This window comes from Saccopteryx leptura, chromosome 2 (assembly GCF_036850995.1).
Source record: "Saccopteryx leptura isolate mSacLep1 chromosome 2, mSacLep1_pri_phased_curated, whole genome shotgun sequence".
Classification (NCBI taxonomy): Eukaryota; Metazoa; Chordata; class Mammalia; order Chiroptera; family Emballonuridae; genus Saccopteryx; species Saccopteryx leptura.
Window position 1 is genome coordinate 284,652,370 of NC_089504.1, and position 15,374 is coordinate 284,667,743.

The 15,374-nt window shown below is 39.3% G+C and overlaps 1 long non-coding RNA gene and 1 pseudogene across 1 annotated transcript; one reads left to right on the plus strand and one right to left on the minus strand.

Moving 5' to 3' along the window:
• Positions 1-228: 228 nt before the first annotated feature.
• LOC136390947 (uncharacterized) lies at positions 229-4,511 on the minus strand. Its single transcript, XR_010748792.1, has 2 exons — positions 438-4,511; positions 229-405 (listed from the first exon to the last, which is right to left on the minus strand). It is a non-coding gene; the product is annotated as an uncharacterized lncRNA (long non-coding RNA).
• Positions 4,512-11,986: 7,475 nt separating this feature from the next.
• On the plus strand, positions 11,987-12,811 carry LOC136392054 (ER membrane protein complex subunit 2 pseudogene; annotated as a pseudogene).
• The last annotated feature ends 2,563 nt before the right edge of the window (positions 12,812-15,374 follow it).

Consider the following 15,374-nt stretch of genomic DNA (forward strand, 5'->3'; position numbering starts at 1 on the left):
TATATGTATATACACATATACATATGAGAGGAAGGTTACTGGATGTATTCTAGCTAGATGTATTTTCTCTGCCTGTGGTGACTCACCAAGAACTGTTTAGGGGAGCTGCAAAAGAACCTTCATTGCTGGAAGTTTTTTTTCCTAAAATGAATGATGAGCAAACTCAGGACCCTTGATGGGTGGCTACCCATCACGGCTACCTTGGCTCTCCAGGAGATGGCCTTGTGCCAGATTTCTGCCGTGCTTACTGCTGCCTCCTTGGAGGGATAGCTTTTCTTGCATGGGTTTTCTGCATTCCCAGAGTACGTGGCACAATCAGTGTTGTTTTTATATAATACCAGATGCCCCACGAGAACCCTTTTTCCTCTCATTTGACATTCTTGCTTTGATAACCTCTTTCAGATCCTATACCGAAACCAGACGAGCTATCTAAGGACAGCCCAATGACCCTCCCTTAATCCAAAAAGTCTTTGGGTAAATGACCCCTTTCTGAGGCTGTGTGAGATTTGGCCCACATCAGAGATTAGGGCTGCCAGAAAGTCTTTTTTTTTGTCCAGCACAGGCCCAGGCCACTTTGTTACCACTTGTTTTAACTTCTAAGGAAGATATGGCTCAGCATTATAAGAAAAGCAGGAATGCAGAAGCCTACGTTCTTACTTTATTTTGATGCCACAGCTTAGACTGCGTTGGCTCATTCTCAGAGGTTTTCCCGCCTGTCCTGGCTCTTGTTGCAGGCTCACTCTCTCAGAGATGACAGCTTTGAAGGTGGGAGTGAACCAGGGAAAGCTTTCATGTCTTTTGTCCTTGGAAGATTTTTATGTGCCTACATTTTTCTTTCATTAAAAAAAAAAATGCCTTTTCATTGGTCTTAAGAGACTGCATAGGAGAACTTCAGGCCCTTGATAAAGAGTTCCCAAGATTTTCTCCCCTAGTCTAGCCCTCTACAATCTTTCATTTTTTGTAGCTGACCCTGTGCACATCATTACACTAAATACTGCTCTAGATACAGATTTATACAGGCCCATTTGATGCTCCTAAAAGGTTCCTCAACTTAAAGATTCGTTAGGGCAAGAAGCATGAAAAGTACTACTTCCCTGCACTAAGTGTTAGCAGGATCATTTTGTTCTTCTGCCTCTTTTTTAAGATATGGTTGATGATGAAGTGGGGTCAATGATTTCCATTTGTGGGATGAAAAGTAGCTATTCAGTCCACTCTTAGGGTTCGAATATAAAACATTTTTTTCCAAGTATCTGGCTCTTCCATTGCAGATAAATGCAAGTCAAACACTCAACACCAGAGGAGGCAAAACTTGGTGCTTGAGCGACTCCTTGACTGCTAAGATGAGCCCAGCCATGCTCAAGGGGCACCCACAGGTCAGTTTAGTTACTTCCTGTCTTTTAAAGCTGACAGAGTTGTCTTGGGGTATATAGACCTCTTAGCTCTTGGGTGTGAAGCAGTAGGTTATGGAGTTGTTTTGTTGGGAATGCAAATTCTAAGTGCTTTGGTGGTTAATCGCTAAGAGTAAATATTGCTTTAGCCACTCAAGGCCACCATCTGCAGCAAAAGCCTTTTGTGGAGAATTTTTAAGGACCCATCCACTTTTTGAATGATGTGCCATTCAAAAAATCCAAGTCAAATCCTATTTTAACCAATTCTTAGGATCTACATTGTCTTCAATTAAACTACAATTTTATTTTTCCTAATACCCATTAAGTAAGTGGGCCAGGTAGGGGGGTTCAAAATATTGGTTGTCACATAAAGGATTTTGTTATACTCGTATTTCTTGTCAACAGTATTGAAATGGAATTGCCTTGTGTTCAGGTTTTAAATTTTTATTCCACACAGGTATGTCAGTAGAGCAGGCATCCCCAAACTACGGCCTGCGGCCTTCATGCGGCCCCCTGAGACCATTTATCCGGTCCCCCACAGCACTTCCGGAAGGGGCACTTCTTTCATTGGTGGTCAGTGAGAGGAGCACTGTATGTGGCGGCCCTCCAACAGTCTGTGAGACAGTGAACTGGCCCCGTGTGTAAAAAGTTTGGGGACCCCTGCAGTAGAGTGAGGCAGGAAAAGAGATCCCTTCAGTTTCTCTCAAACAAGAGGCTTTTTTGAATTGGGTCTGGCTCTAGTGACAGTAGGTTTTGGTGCTGGTGACTTTTACCGCTTTCTAATCTGGAAATGTACAGAATGTCAGTTTCCCCAGTTCTGAGGTAATCTTTCAGCCATATGTGAATAGGAGCCTAGCAGCTGGTATGGAAAGTGATGAGTAAGAGGAACTGAATGGTGACTTCTTCGGTGTTGTGACCCCTTGCTCAAGCAAGCGAAATTGGGCTTCAAGTCAGTCAGCGACCTTTGGGCTCAAGCCCGCGGCCATGGGGTCATATCTGTGATCCCACACTCAAGCTAGCAACCCCGCGCTCAAGCTGATGAGCCCACGCTCAAGCTGTATGAGCCTGCATTCAAGCTGACAGCCTCAGGGTTTCGAACCTGGGTCCTTTGCGTCCCAGTCCAACGCTCTATCAACTGTACCACCGCCTGGTCAGGCCAACTCATCTTTTTATATTGATTAAAGGGATGTTTTTACTTTCTGCAGAAGAGTTTGGCAGATTTTGAAAATGAATAAAAGTACAAAAAATAACATTTTTAGCTTTCTGAGGCCATGGGCTATAGAAGTTTTACAGTCAGAAGAGTAAGAAAATAGCTCTCAGGAAGGTTAACCTTTAAAGAACTGCATCATGGTTTTGGGGTTGTGGGAAAAATAAAGAATGACTGATTTGAGGAGTAATACTATAAAAATAAAGACTTGAGTAACTTGGAACTATCCTTTTTTAAAAAACTTCACATCAGACATTACATACTGGTTGGATCTCACTGTTCTGTATAAAACATCTTCAACCCTTTTGTTCTCTCCCCTTTTTTTCTATATTCTGCTTTAACTTCGTTTATCTGACAGACTTTATCAGGGTCTCAATCAAACATTACCTAAAATAAACGATATGAAGAACTTTCAGTCATGGTTATTAGCTTGCTTTAAACATAGAGTTGAATGGGATTTAATCACTATAGGCAACACCCCTATAAGGCATTCCTGGCCTCAATAGTGTTGGCTTTTTAAAACAATGCTTAGATGGTAAAGAAACCCTATAAAAGAAGAATCCAAGAGAAGTTTCTGAGAGGAGCCTAAAACCCTGGCCCACTCACTTCCAATTATTTCTAGTCTTTTGTAGTCCTAGTGGATCTGAGATAAAACCTTTAAAAAGTGTCAGTACTCCATGTATGCTGCTAAAATGAAGTTACATTTGGAATCAAGTGTTACCTCCCGGCTGGGTTTATATTAATCTGGGTTATAAAGGAAGGAGACATACTAATGATAGAATTTTCTGTTTTTAACTTGGGAAATAGGGCTTTTAAAATTTTGACCTCAACTAAAAATGATATGCAATAGTCTGTGTTTGTAGGTGTTTGAAATACATTCTATTCTCAAGGATTTCTAAATCCTCATGGTCTAGTGATTTGGGGCATGGGCTTACTAGCTTATACATTGTTTCTGCATATTATGACTTATCCTTAAAGCCAAGTTCTTGCTGTCTTCTACCAGGGACTGTTGATTCCAGTTCCCAGTGGGATAGAGGACTCAGGGGTAGGAGTTCAGAACTCTGGATCTAGGGATTTGTCTGTTCTTAAGCACCAATTGCAATTGAAGCTTGAAGGGCTGTGATTTCTGTAATGAGCCCAAACTTTTAGAGTAAAAAAAATTAATCTAATTTTAAATCATAGAAAAGATTCAAGTCTGTTACTTATGAAATCCACTTCTTAGTAATGGAATCTCTCTAGGGTTTGTATTTGGGCTTTGTCTTGATTTGCTTTTCTCAGTTGTGCTTTGAAGTGAATAAGTTGTTGAAAATTAAATTTTTATTAGTTTCAACATTAATTGGAGATAAATTAAGTGTGTGTGGCACAGTGCTTTTGAAGTAAGATTGTTGTGAAATACTACACACAGCATTTTGTAGTCAGGTTAAATGGTCAAGGAATACCTACCATAAGTATTAAGTATTATGATCATCTTACTTTTCTTTTCCATCTATAGGGCACTTACCTTACCCAGGTTCAGGGGCTAGAACAGCCAAGCTTACTGATATGATTAGTCCTAATCTCTACACTGGGCCCCACATGTGAGACTTGTTTGAATTTTGGTAAATTGGAAGATGTTGGTGGTAATTACACTGAAGCATTTTGAATGAATGAAGCTCAGTCATAAATGGGGAATAAGACTATAATTTGAAGAGAATTAAATATGTGCAAGTCCTTTAAGTGGTGTTTTTTTTAACCTTTAGTGCTGAGGTACAGAGCTGCTATTCAGTATTTCATAAAGGAATGGCACACAAGAATGGATTTTAAAACTTTTATCCAAATGTAACATGTCTCTGGATGCTGACATGTCTGAAAATTATGTGATGTAACATACAGAAATGTGAGTTTTTCCCATAAAACTGTTGAATAAAGGTATCATACAGCAATATTTGAATTCTTCATTAATTACTGATTATATTATCAAGATCTGTCTGCCTTGGTAGTCTCAGGATCTAAAGAATGTAAATTGCCATCCAGGCACATCTGGGATAGAACACAAGTGATGCCGTGTTTACACCTGCCACTTTTTCTTTTCTTTTTGTTCCAAGGTATGCCGACATTAACTAGAGAAGTACAAACCTAGCTATTTGATTTTCAGTACTTTCTGTAAACTGCACACTTAGCCTTTCTTACCTCACCCAGGTTCAGTTTCTACAACAGCCAAGCTTACTGTTCCTAGACTAGTGTTTTCACCCTTGGCTACACATTCATATAACCTATGTAGATTCCATAGAAGTATTGATGCCTAGTTGAGTACCTTTACCCCAATTAAAATGAAAATCTCTAATGGGGGTTCAGGCATCTGTATTTAAGCTCCCTAAATGATTTTAATATACATCCAGAGATGAGGACCATTATCCTAGACCTTCCCTACTTGTTCTTTCTCTGCCAGGTATATATCTCATTATGTATGAAAACAGATTATATACTTCATTCTGACAGCAAATCACTCTCCTCAGATGGCTTTGTTCATGGTCATGGTTGTAATAAGGTAATTTTTGTTTTCTATCCCTTTGTTTCACAGGGTTTTTATATAGCTGGCCTCTGGACTTTTCCAAAAACAACACAGCCAGGCTCCTTTATAGTTACTGCTCTAAAGATTCAACTGAGTTAAATTTCTGTAAGGGAGAAAGAATGGCATCATTGGAGTGCAGAAGGTGAGAAGAGTGGGGTGAGTTGAGAGAAGTGGAGATAATTAGTAGGACAGGTAATGAAGACTTGTGATAGAAATGGACAGAAACAGTTCACCTCAAACCTTAATGGCAGGCCAAGAGATGCCTGCAGGCTATGGTTGGAGAGTGGGGATGTCATGTAGACTCAGCCTCTGGCAGAATGGTCTAAGTATCTTGTACCCTGGTCACTGAAACAACAAATGACACCAGCCCAAATTTGCAATTGATGTGTGCCTTTTAAAGCATTTCTAACAGGTTTACTTGGCTTTTCCAAACACCCCTACTCCCCAGCATCGACAATTACCCACGACACAGGGGGTTCAGGGACATTGTGAGTCTCCGTCTTGCTCCCCAGCCTATGTGGTCACTGTCCATCCAGCAGCAGATGCAGGTCTGGAGTACGACCGCCATTTCCATAACCCATTCCCTAACTCCAGGGCACTGATATTGTCTGAAGATGAACTCCATGCTTTCCTACCAATAACAATTCTTCTGGCACTCAGTTGTGTTCGGCAGGAGACTCCTGTCAAGAGTTTTCTCTTCATTGATTTCCCAAGGAGGAGAGGAAGTTTCTTTGTCAGAGGTGCATGTGCTGTATGATATTTTTGTTGGAATCCATGGGAGTCGGAAAAGACCAGAGTAACAGGCTTTACTGAAAGGAAGAAAGGAACCCTGCCGGGCTGACTCGAAAGGGGAGTTGCACGCCAGGCACAGCCTGGGATCGGGGTTTTTAAGGGTTTTTGGGAGGAGGAGTGAGACGGGTTGTGGGGCATTATTAGCCCATTGGCTGCTGGACTAAGGAGGGTGTTCTATGGAAGTTTGCCAGGACTTTTCGGCTTGTGACGTCAGACATTCCTTTGCGGTTGGTCCTTTGCTGCAAGCCCTGAAACAGACTTACTGGCAGAGTTAAAGAAATGAAACCTAAGAATTTTAAAACCTAAAAGTAGTTTATGACAGGCTTTTCAACTACTCCTGAACTAATTTCCCTTCACTACAGCTTCCAAAGTCCTCCTGCTAGTGATACCTTATGATGAAAACATCAGGTGAGAATATTGAGCACTTGCAACATGAAAATAACTGTGGCGGTGGGGGAGGGGGTGCAGATCTTAATTCCAGGCCAACTGACCCTCCTAACTGAACTACACACCTAATTTAGTTATTGTTCTCAGGGACCTTTGTTATCAATTACAATAGTTCTGGGTCACAATTAAAATTTGGGTGTTGGGAATGGGTAGTTGGATGGGTGTTACATTCAACAGAATCTCAGAAAAAATATTTTGTGGACCAGGGGACAGGCTGAGAATATTCTGAGTGGGGTCTTTTGATGTATACATAAAAAGAAACATGCCAACCTGAAGATACTATTTCTTTTTCTCCCCCAGTTAGCAGAGCTGGTTCTTATAGGCTGTCTGGGAGAATAATCTAGAGTTAGGATATCTGGGGAAGGAGTAAAGGAATTTAACAATCTAGGGATCTACCAGACCAAGAGCCAGTCTGAGCTCAGAATGGATTCGGAGGATAGCATCTTATTTTTAGATGTAACAGAACTTTGGTGGCAACCAGGACTAATTGAGTGAAACTAAAATTGTCCAAGGTGAACTGAGATCACTAAGCCATCTTATTACTTGTAGCAATTTGCTTATTTGGGGCATGGGCTAAGGATAAGTTTTGCCCAGCAGAAGGTATCTAATGGGGGTAAAATGAAACCAACAGAGTTCTAAGTGGTGCGTGTTAGAGGGATAGAGGATGAGGAAAACTGGAGAGGTTTCAGACACACACCTGGTTTTCCCAAAGGACAATTACTGACGTCTGGGCTGTATGGTAAGCTTAAGAGCTCTCACTAAATTAAAAGCCAAATGAAATATCCCAAAGTGTCATGGTGCTGAGATAGTAAAGACTAACTAGAGCAAGGGGGCTTGAATACATACAAGGTCTCCAAGGCACTGTGGTGGGGTTGATTCTTTATAGGAAACATGGAAAACAGGAAAAACTAAGGGCAATAACCTAATTTTATAGATGAAGAAACTGAGACTGGCAAAGAGTATGAAACTTGCTGGAGTTCCAACAGCTTGGTGGCGGAGGTACCTTTCTAAATCTGAGAGCCTAAAGACCTCAGGTCTGTGCTCAGCACTGTGCACACGGCCTCATAGTAGAGTATCAGGGGGCTGTGGAATAAAAAGTACTCTCACTTTTAAGACAAAAATTCATAAAATTCTTTCCCAGGAAAATATATTGAAATGAATTCCATATGACTATTTTTATGCTCAGTCAGCCTTCAATCCCCAGCTGATGAAATTGGACCAAGGACATGTAAGGACAGTGGTACCGTGAGATATGAGTTTAACTCGTTCTGTAACCGAATTCGTAAGTCAGTCAACTTGTATGTCAAACAAATTTCTCCCATTTAAAATAACTGAAATAGATTTAATCTGTTCCAGCCCTGTAAAACATCCCAAACCATCCTAAATTATGAAAAAAGACATGTTTTTAATTAAGAAACACATGTATACTTTACCAATGCACAACAAAATATATGAAATAAAATAAAGTGTTATTTAGTACTGTATTCTTACCTTGGAGACAGACGAGTGCGGCTAATGGAGGTGAATGGCGGAGGAGGAGGGAGGGAGGAACGGATGCAGGCACTGTAGACACAAACTAAAACTGCACTTTCTTAACACTAAATGTAAACTAAAACTGCATTTTCTTTACTTTAAACAAAACTAAAACTGCATTTTCTTTACTTTAAATGAAACCACAAAAACTTAATTGTAAAAAAATGCACTTTCTTAACTTTAAACTTAACCTAAGCTTAACATTACATATTTTTCATTTAATCATCACCTGTTTTTGCCTTTTTGGCTGCGCTTTCGGCACTTTCACTTGCAGGACTTTTGAATAAAAATCTATCCAAAGAGGTTTGCTTTTGCCTGACTTTTAAAATGTTACGGAAATGTGACAAACAAGTGTCATTAAAATGTGCTGAAGCACCACCAGTTGAAACTTTCTGGGTGTTTCTTTTCAATGAAACTTGAAAGCTTCTCCCACATTGCCAGCATGTCTTTAATTTCACTTGTAGAAATCACTTCCTCTGACTCTACCTCCTCCTCACTACTAATCTCTTGTAGAAGCTCCGTATGTTGCATCATCAACTCCTCAGTTGAGAGTTTCTCCTCATGTTCCTCAACAAGCTTGTTTACATCACCCTCATCTACCTCCAGACCCATCAACTTTCTGAGGGACACAGTCTCCTCTAATGCTTCTACCTCAGTCTTGGTCTCTGGTTCGAATTCTTCAAAGTTCCTGTTTGCAACAACATCAGGCCATAACTTTTTCCATGCCGAGTTCAAGGTTCTTCTTGTAACCTCTTGCCATGCCAAGTCAATAATGCATAAACATATCATGATGTTGTAGTGATCCCAAAACTCTCGAAGGGTTAGAATTGTATTCTCAGTCACCTCAAAGCAGCGGCAGAACAAGTGCTTTGTGTAAAGCTTTTTAAAGTTGGAAATGACCTGCTGATACATAGGTTGCAAGATTGAAGTCATGTTGGGTGGTAGATAGAGGACTTTCACAAATTTAAACTCATCAAGAATGTCATCTTCAAGACCAGGTGGGTGGGCTGGAGCATTATCAAGGATTAATAATGCTTTCATCGGGAGTTTATTTTCTTGAAGATATTTCTTCACTGTAGGACCAAAGACAAGATTTACCCATTCAATAAAAAACTGCCACGTAACCCATGCCCTAGCATTGGCACGCCACATAACCTGCAGTTTTTCTTTAAGAATTTTGTGAGTCTTAAAGGCTCGAGGATTTTCAGAATGATACCTAGCAGTGGCTTTACTTTACAGTCACTGCTGGCATTTGCACACAATGCAAGGGTCAGACGGTCCTTCATGGGTTTATGGCCTGGCAGCTTCTCTGCCGTGATTAAAGTCCTCTGAGGCATTTTTTTCCAAAACAATCCTGTTTTGTCACAGTTGAACACTTGTTGGGGAATGTAGCCTTCCTTTGCGATAAGTGCAGCAAAACGTGCGATGTACTCCTCAGCTACCTTAACGTCAGCACTTGCAGCTTCACCATGCCTCACCACCGAGTGGATACCAGATCTCTTCTTGAAATTTTTAAACTGTGACTTGCCTTAAACGTATCTTCTGCTGCCTCTTTTGAGGTTGATGGTTCTTTCTTCTTCAAGTCACCATAAATAATACATGCCTTTTCGCATATTACAGTCTCTGTCACTATATCTCCTGCCAGCTCTTTCTCTTTCACCCACACCAGCAGATGCTTCTCCATTTCATCATGGATATTTGTCCTTAATTGGGACAGAATTGTAGTTCCTTTCACTGGATTTGTGCTTTTGATGGCATTCTTTTGTTTAAGGATGGTACAAATTGTAGATGTATTGCAGTCATACAGTCTTGCCAGTTCAATCACTCATACACCATGCTCATGTTTTTCTATTATTTCTTGCTTTACTTCTATCATCATTCTCTTCTTCTTCTCACCATTGTCCTTTATACTTACTTTCTTTGGCCCCATGACAGCACACAAAAAAAGTCAGCAAAAAATGCAAAAATGATGCAAGAACAAGTACAGCACATGAGATTCGACTTAAATCTGTGGGTAATATGTGAGAAAGAATGAAATGCTGGTGTTGTGCTGCCGATACGGGACCTGCGCACCAACACGCCAACTAGTGGCAGCTTCCCAAATCACGAGTCATATCTCAGAATTTTGCTCGGATCTCTAACAAAAATACGGACTGAGTCGCAGCTCATATCTAAAAAAAAAAAAAAAAAATTGTATGTTGGTCTGCTTGTATCTCAAGGTACCACTGTAATAATTAACACTTATCACAATCAAAATGTATTTAGTAGTTATCTATATAATGGCCATTAGAAAATAATCATGTGAGTAGAAAATAATTATGTGAGAAGAATCCCCCCATATTCTCTGCCACATAGAATAGTCACTCAATGCTTTTTGAGCCTGACCTGTGGTGGAGCAGTGAATAAAACCTGGAATGTTGAGGTTGCCAGTTTAAAACCCCAGGCTTGCCTGGTCAAGGCATATACGAGAAAAAAAATGCTTGTTGAATTAATGGATAAAAGTAATTTTAAACAACTAATATTTATCATCCTTGGTTCCAAGTGTATTCCTTACCAAATCATTTATTGGGGTTGGATTGAAGCAATAAAACCATGGATTTGGAAAAGACATTATTGCACTTGAATACCAGTCCACCACTTAATTAAATAAGCAATAGTAGACAATTTCTTTAACCTCTTTGACCCTCATAACCCAATTTTGCAAAGTAGAAAATATAATATGACATATAGAGCTTTTGGATGGTTAAGTTGTGGTATGTGTGTGAGTGTGTGTGTGGAGAGAGAGAGAGAGCCAGGGAGAGACACAGAGAGAGAGTTACTGAGCTCAGTGAGAAGTCAGTTAATGTGAAGTCCTCCTATTTCAATCCTGAGTATACTGGCTGCAAATGTAGGGATCACTTACACCAAAACCACATGAAGAACTTGTTGAGACTCTATGGGCATAGGGATAGAGCACAGGAATCTTCCTCACACATTTCTCTGGTAATCTTACCCAACTTCTGAAGAATCAAAGAAAATAGGTAGTTCAAAGTCTGAATAAATGAAGAATCATCTCCTGGATTGGCTTAGCCCCTAAATTAAGATTCTCATAATTCTACAGTCTCAGAACAGGAAGCATAGTGATTGCTGTGAGATCAAGAAAAAATGCTTTGAAACATGGGAAAGGGGAACAGAATAACTAGAACAAGGTTTCTCCGTGAGGGGGAAGGAAGGATAGGTCTTGAAACAGTATTGTCATGGAGGAGGGAGAGAAAGAGACACATGTATTATATATTTGAGAAAGGGGAGTCAATTTTTTCATTTTGTGTTTAGGAAAAACCAATAGATTATAGAAAGCAGAGCTCAATGATAACCTTTGACAGGTAGGGCTGTGCATTAGGGAGAACCTGTGTTTTGCATTTATCAGAGATTCTTAAGAGCATGGGAAAGATTAAACAAATTGGTGTTTCAGGTTGGCAACACTGGGAAATAAAATAAGCCATCCTAATACCATGATATGGTTAAATTATAGGTTTGAATGTGGGAACAAAGCTGCATTTTACTTGTCTATAACATCACACATCTAAGTTTGTTTAGTGCTTAATACAGGCAAACCATTTTGTTATGATACAGATAAGAGGACTGACATTAAGAATGATAACATGAAAAAAATAACCACACAATTATAAAAATTCTTTAGAGAAAGTACATGGTACCAGGAAAATGAGTGTTGCCTTTGCGCACTGAGAGTCCAGAGTTCTAGTATTACTCTGCTGTAGACTATTGTGCCCTTTTGCTCAAGTCACTTTACCTCTGTGGGCTTTAATTTTCTTAACTATAAAATGAGAATAGTAAGCATGACTTCTAAGTTTCTTTCGACCCATCATTGCCTTGTGGTATAATGAAGTTTAAACAATTCATTTCAGGCATTGAGACAATGGGCATGAAACAGAGGTAGAACACCTTCAGTGCTATACACTAACAAAGATCATTTTCATGACAATGAAATTTTCAGTAACTGGCCCTTGGTACTGAAAGAACAAATGGGTCTCCTCACCCTGTACCTGGCTGCTTCTATATTCTGGGAAGATGGCAGAGGTCTCAGAGCTTTATGATATTATTTGGGAAGAAATGTGAGATAAAATGAGAAAAAATTAAAGAAAATTTCTGAAATAGTGATCAAATGATAGAATTGGAAGGGTTAGTCAATGAATATGCTTCTAAACCTGGAGATGATATTTGGAGAATATGTGAAAAGGTGACGATTGCAGCCCTAGGTTCTGGTTAGTAGGCCTTAGCATTGTTTTGACTTCAGGAGTTGAATTTTCTGGAAGTCACAGAGTCAAGCAAAACTGGAAGCCAGGGAGAGATACAATAATGCTGTGTAGCTACATAACCCAATTTTATAAGAAGGTCCAACTGATACTGCTGCAAGAAAACATAGCACTGATAGAAAAAATTCACAGAGGACCTGTGGAAGCTGTTCAGGAATAATATGAATGAGCTTTAGAACAATTTCTTGGGGACCAAGAAGCATGGCAAGAACTATCAATGAACCTAACTATACAATGAAGCCTTCTGTTTAGAGGAACTTGTAACAAATCCACACAATACTTATTCTGTCAGATCTACAGATGCTGTCAACAGGATCCTGAAGTTAAATATAACCAAGGTAGACTTGAAAATCTTGACCTTTCAATGAAAAGTATTTTGGCACAGGCATTGAAACTGTTCAACATAAATATGAGAGCTTGGTTTGGACTTAAGTGTATGCAAGTTAAATTGCTTCTGACCCAAAAGCAAGCACAAAGATGGAAAGAACATGAAATATGTTCATTGGGCAGCTAATCAAATAACAGAGTTTATCAGTTTGCAGGTTGAAATAAGAAAACCAAATACTCTTTCACCAGTTAAAACCATGTTGGAAATATTGTAACGTATTCTGTCTTAAGGTTGCAAATGCTTTTGCACATTATCTTTTACTCTGTTGAATTTATTGGCCTGTAACTTACTAAATGCTCAATGCTGTTTATACTAAATCTCTGCTAATGAGGCAATTGCATGTGTGAGAGAGAGTGAGAGTGAGATAGAGAATAAATGATTTAATACCATTTTATCTGAATGCTACAAACATGAATGCTCTCAATTTCCCAATGTTATCAAGGATGACATATTTAATTACTTAATTGGTAAAAATCTCAGGGTAATCACTGATCAAATTTTTATTAATTTGTTTTGTGTAAATTTCTATATAGAATTGCATTTTTAGCCATACTGAGATTTTTGGTTATAATATAGAATTATCCAGAGCCATTCATTCTCATCATACACATTGATATTTGCTTTTCCCTTACACAATGCCCCTTCTACAAACTACAGATTAGAAATTGAAATACTTTTGGAAAAAATATTAAAAGAACCTCAGTAAAGCTGACTGTATCTAGTATTCTTAACTATTAATAGTACAAGAAATAGCCCTGGCAGGATTGATTGGTTGGTTAGAGTATCATCTTGATACACAAAGGTTGCAGGTTCCATCCCAGGTCAGTGAACATACAGGAACAGACTGATGTTTCTGTCTGCCTGTCTCTCTCTCTCTCTCTCTCTCTCCCTGAATCTCTCTCTAAAAATAAATAAATAAATAAATTTAAAAATTGTATGGGAAATAGACTCATGGGTACAACTTCCCAGTGTAGGCTACTACCATTGCCTTAGACGTTTGTCAAGTCTGTACAAATGACTGCAACTTGTACAAGGATTTCTGCAAGGATTTCCAGGACTTTTACGCAGAAGCAGATAACTTTGTGGAAGTAGATTATTTACCCCAAGATCAACAAAACATAAATTGATTATTAAGGCTAAATGTAGCGAAAGAACGAACCAAACGGTGGCTAATGTTCTCTTTTTAGTATGCATATGAGAAAATCCCTTTTCTTTTTAATATACCCTGACTCCTCAATTTAACAGGGTCTGTTGTACAAACTGAAATGAAACATTATTTAAATGGCATTTTGGGTCAACTGAGTCTTTGCATTAGTAAAATAAAAATAAAACATCCCATGGAAATCTTACTATAGATTGTGAACGAGTTAGCCATCAAGAAAATTTAAGACTATTGATTTCATAGAAAATAATATGTATTGATTGGCCCTACAAAACTACTTGACACAATGTAACAATGGTTAAACATAATGGAAAGTGCCTTTATTAAATTCCCTTAGTTTTCATAATCTTGTAGTTACTTAGAAATATTCAATAAGAATCCTTATTCTTCCTATCCTTATTCTTTCTATATATCATATCATACCATGACAATAACTCAAATCTTATTAAACTTGGTGTGCATGCCCACTATAAGAAATGAGAGCCATATTTTACCCACAGAAAAGATTCCTACAAAATCCTCTCAGGAAAATAGCCTCTTAACCTGGTGTATGGCTTATGGAATCCCAGACTTACAAATACTGAAAGATATCCCTTCCTATATGCCAGCAACATCCACACACACAGGGGTCGTAGGAGAAAAGGACCCATACAGTTTTAGGGGCAGTAGGTAAATCCTGGTAGAGGTAGTCTGAATAATTATTAGTTCTTGATCTCAGTAAAGCTGATAAGAGAATCCAATACTTCTTATAACCCCCCACCCAGGCCAGATAAATTACAATCCTAGAGGCTTTACAAAGCTTCCAGAAAGAAGTTAAGTCTCAGGCCTTGGTATGTAGTTATATTAACTATATATTAACAAGAACGTTTATGGGCATTAATCAACATTTCTTTTTATAGCTATGCTAATAAAACTTGCCAAATAAAATTCAAATTTAAAATAATTATAATGAACCAGAAAACTGCTAAGCACTTAGGTGAATGAAACCATGCCTTAGAGGTGGAAATCTGACTGCAGGGAGGAACTAAGATAGTAAAACCAACATTTTGCCCTTTTGCCAACATGCTCTACAGTCAAGAAAATAAACACATCTAAAACCTAAATAAAGTCAACAACAACAAAAAAAAAAAAAAAACAGAGTCACTCTATTTGGGTTGGTCCAACCAAAAAGATAAAAACTTAAACATTTCTTGTAAGCATGGACTCTCTAACAGAAACAACCTCATTATTCCTTCCATACTTACTATTCTATAAAATACAGATTTCGGCTCTGGCCAGTTGGCTCAGTGGTAGAGCGTCGGCCTGGCATGCAGGAGTCCCAGGTTTGATTCCCGGCGGGGCACACAGGAGAAGCGTCCATCTGCTTCTCCACCCCTCCCCCTCTCCTTCCTCTCTGTCTCTCTCCTCCCCTCCCGCAGCCAAGGCTCCATTGGAGCAAAGTTGGCCCGGGCGTTGAGGATGGCTCCATGGCCTCTGCCTCAGGCGCTAGAATGGCTCTGGTCGCAACAGAGCAATGCCCCAGATGGGCAGAGCATCGCCCCCTAGTGAGCATGCCGGGTGGATCCTGGTCGGCGCATGCGGGAGTCTGTCTGA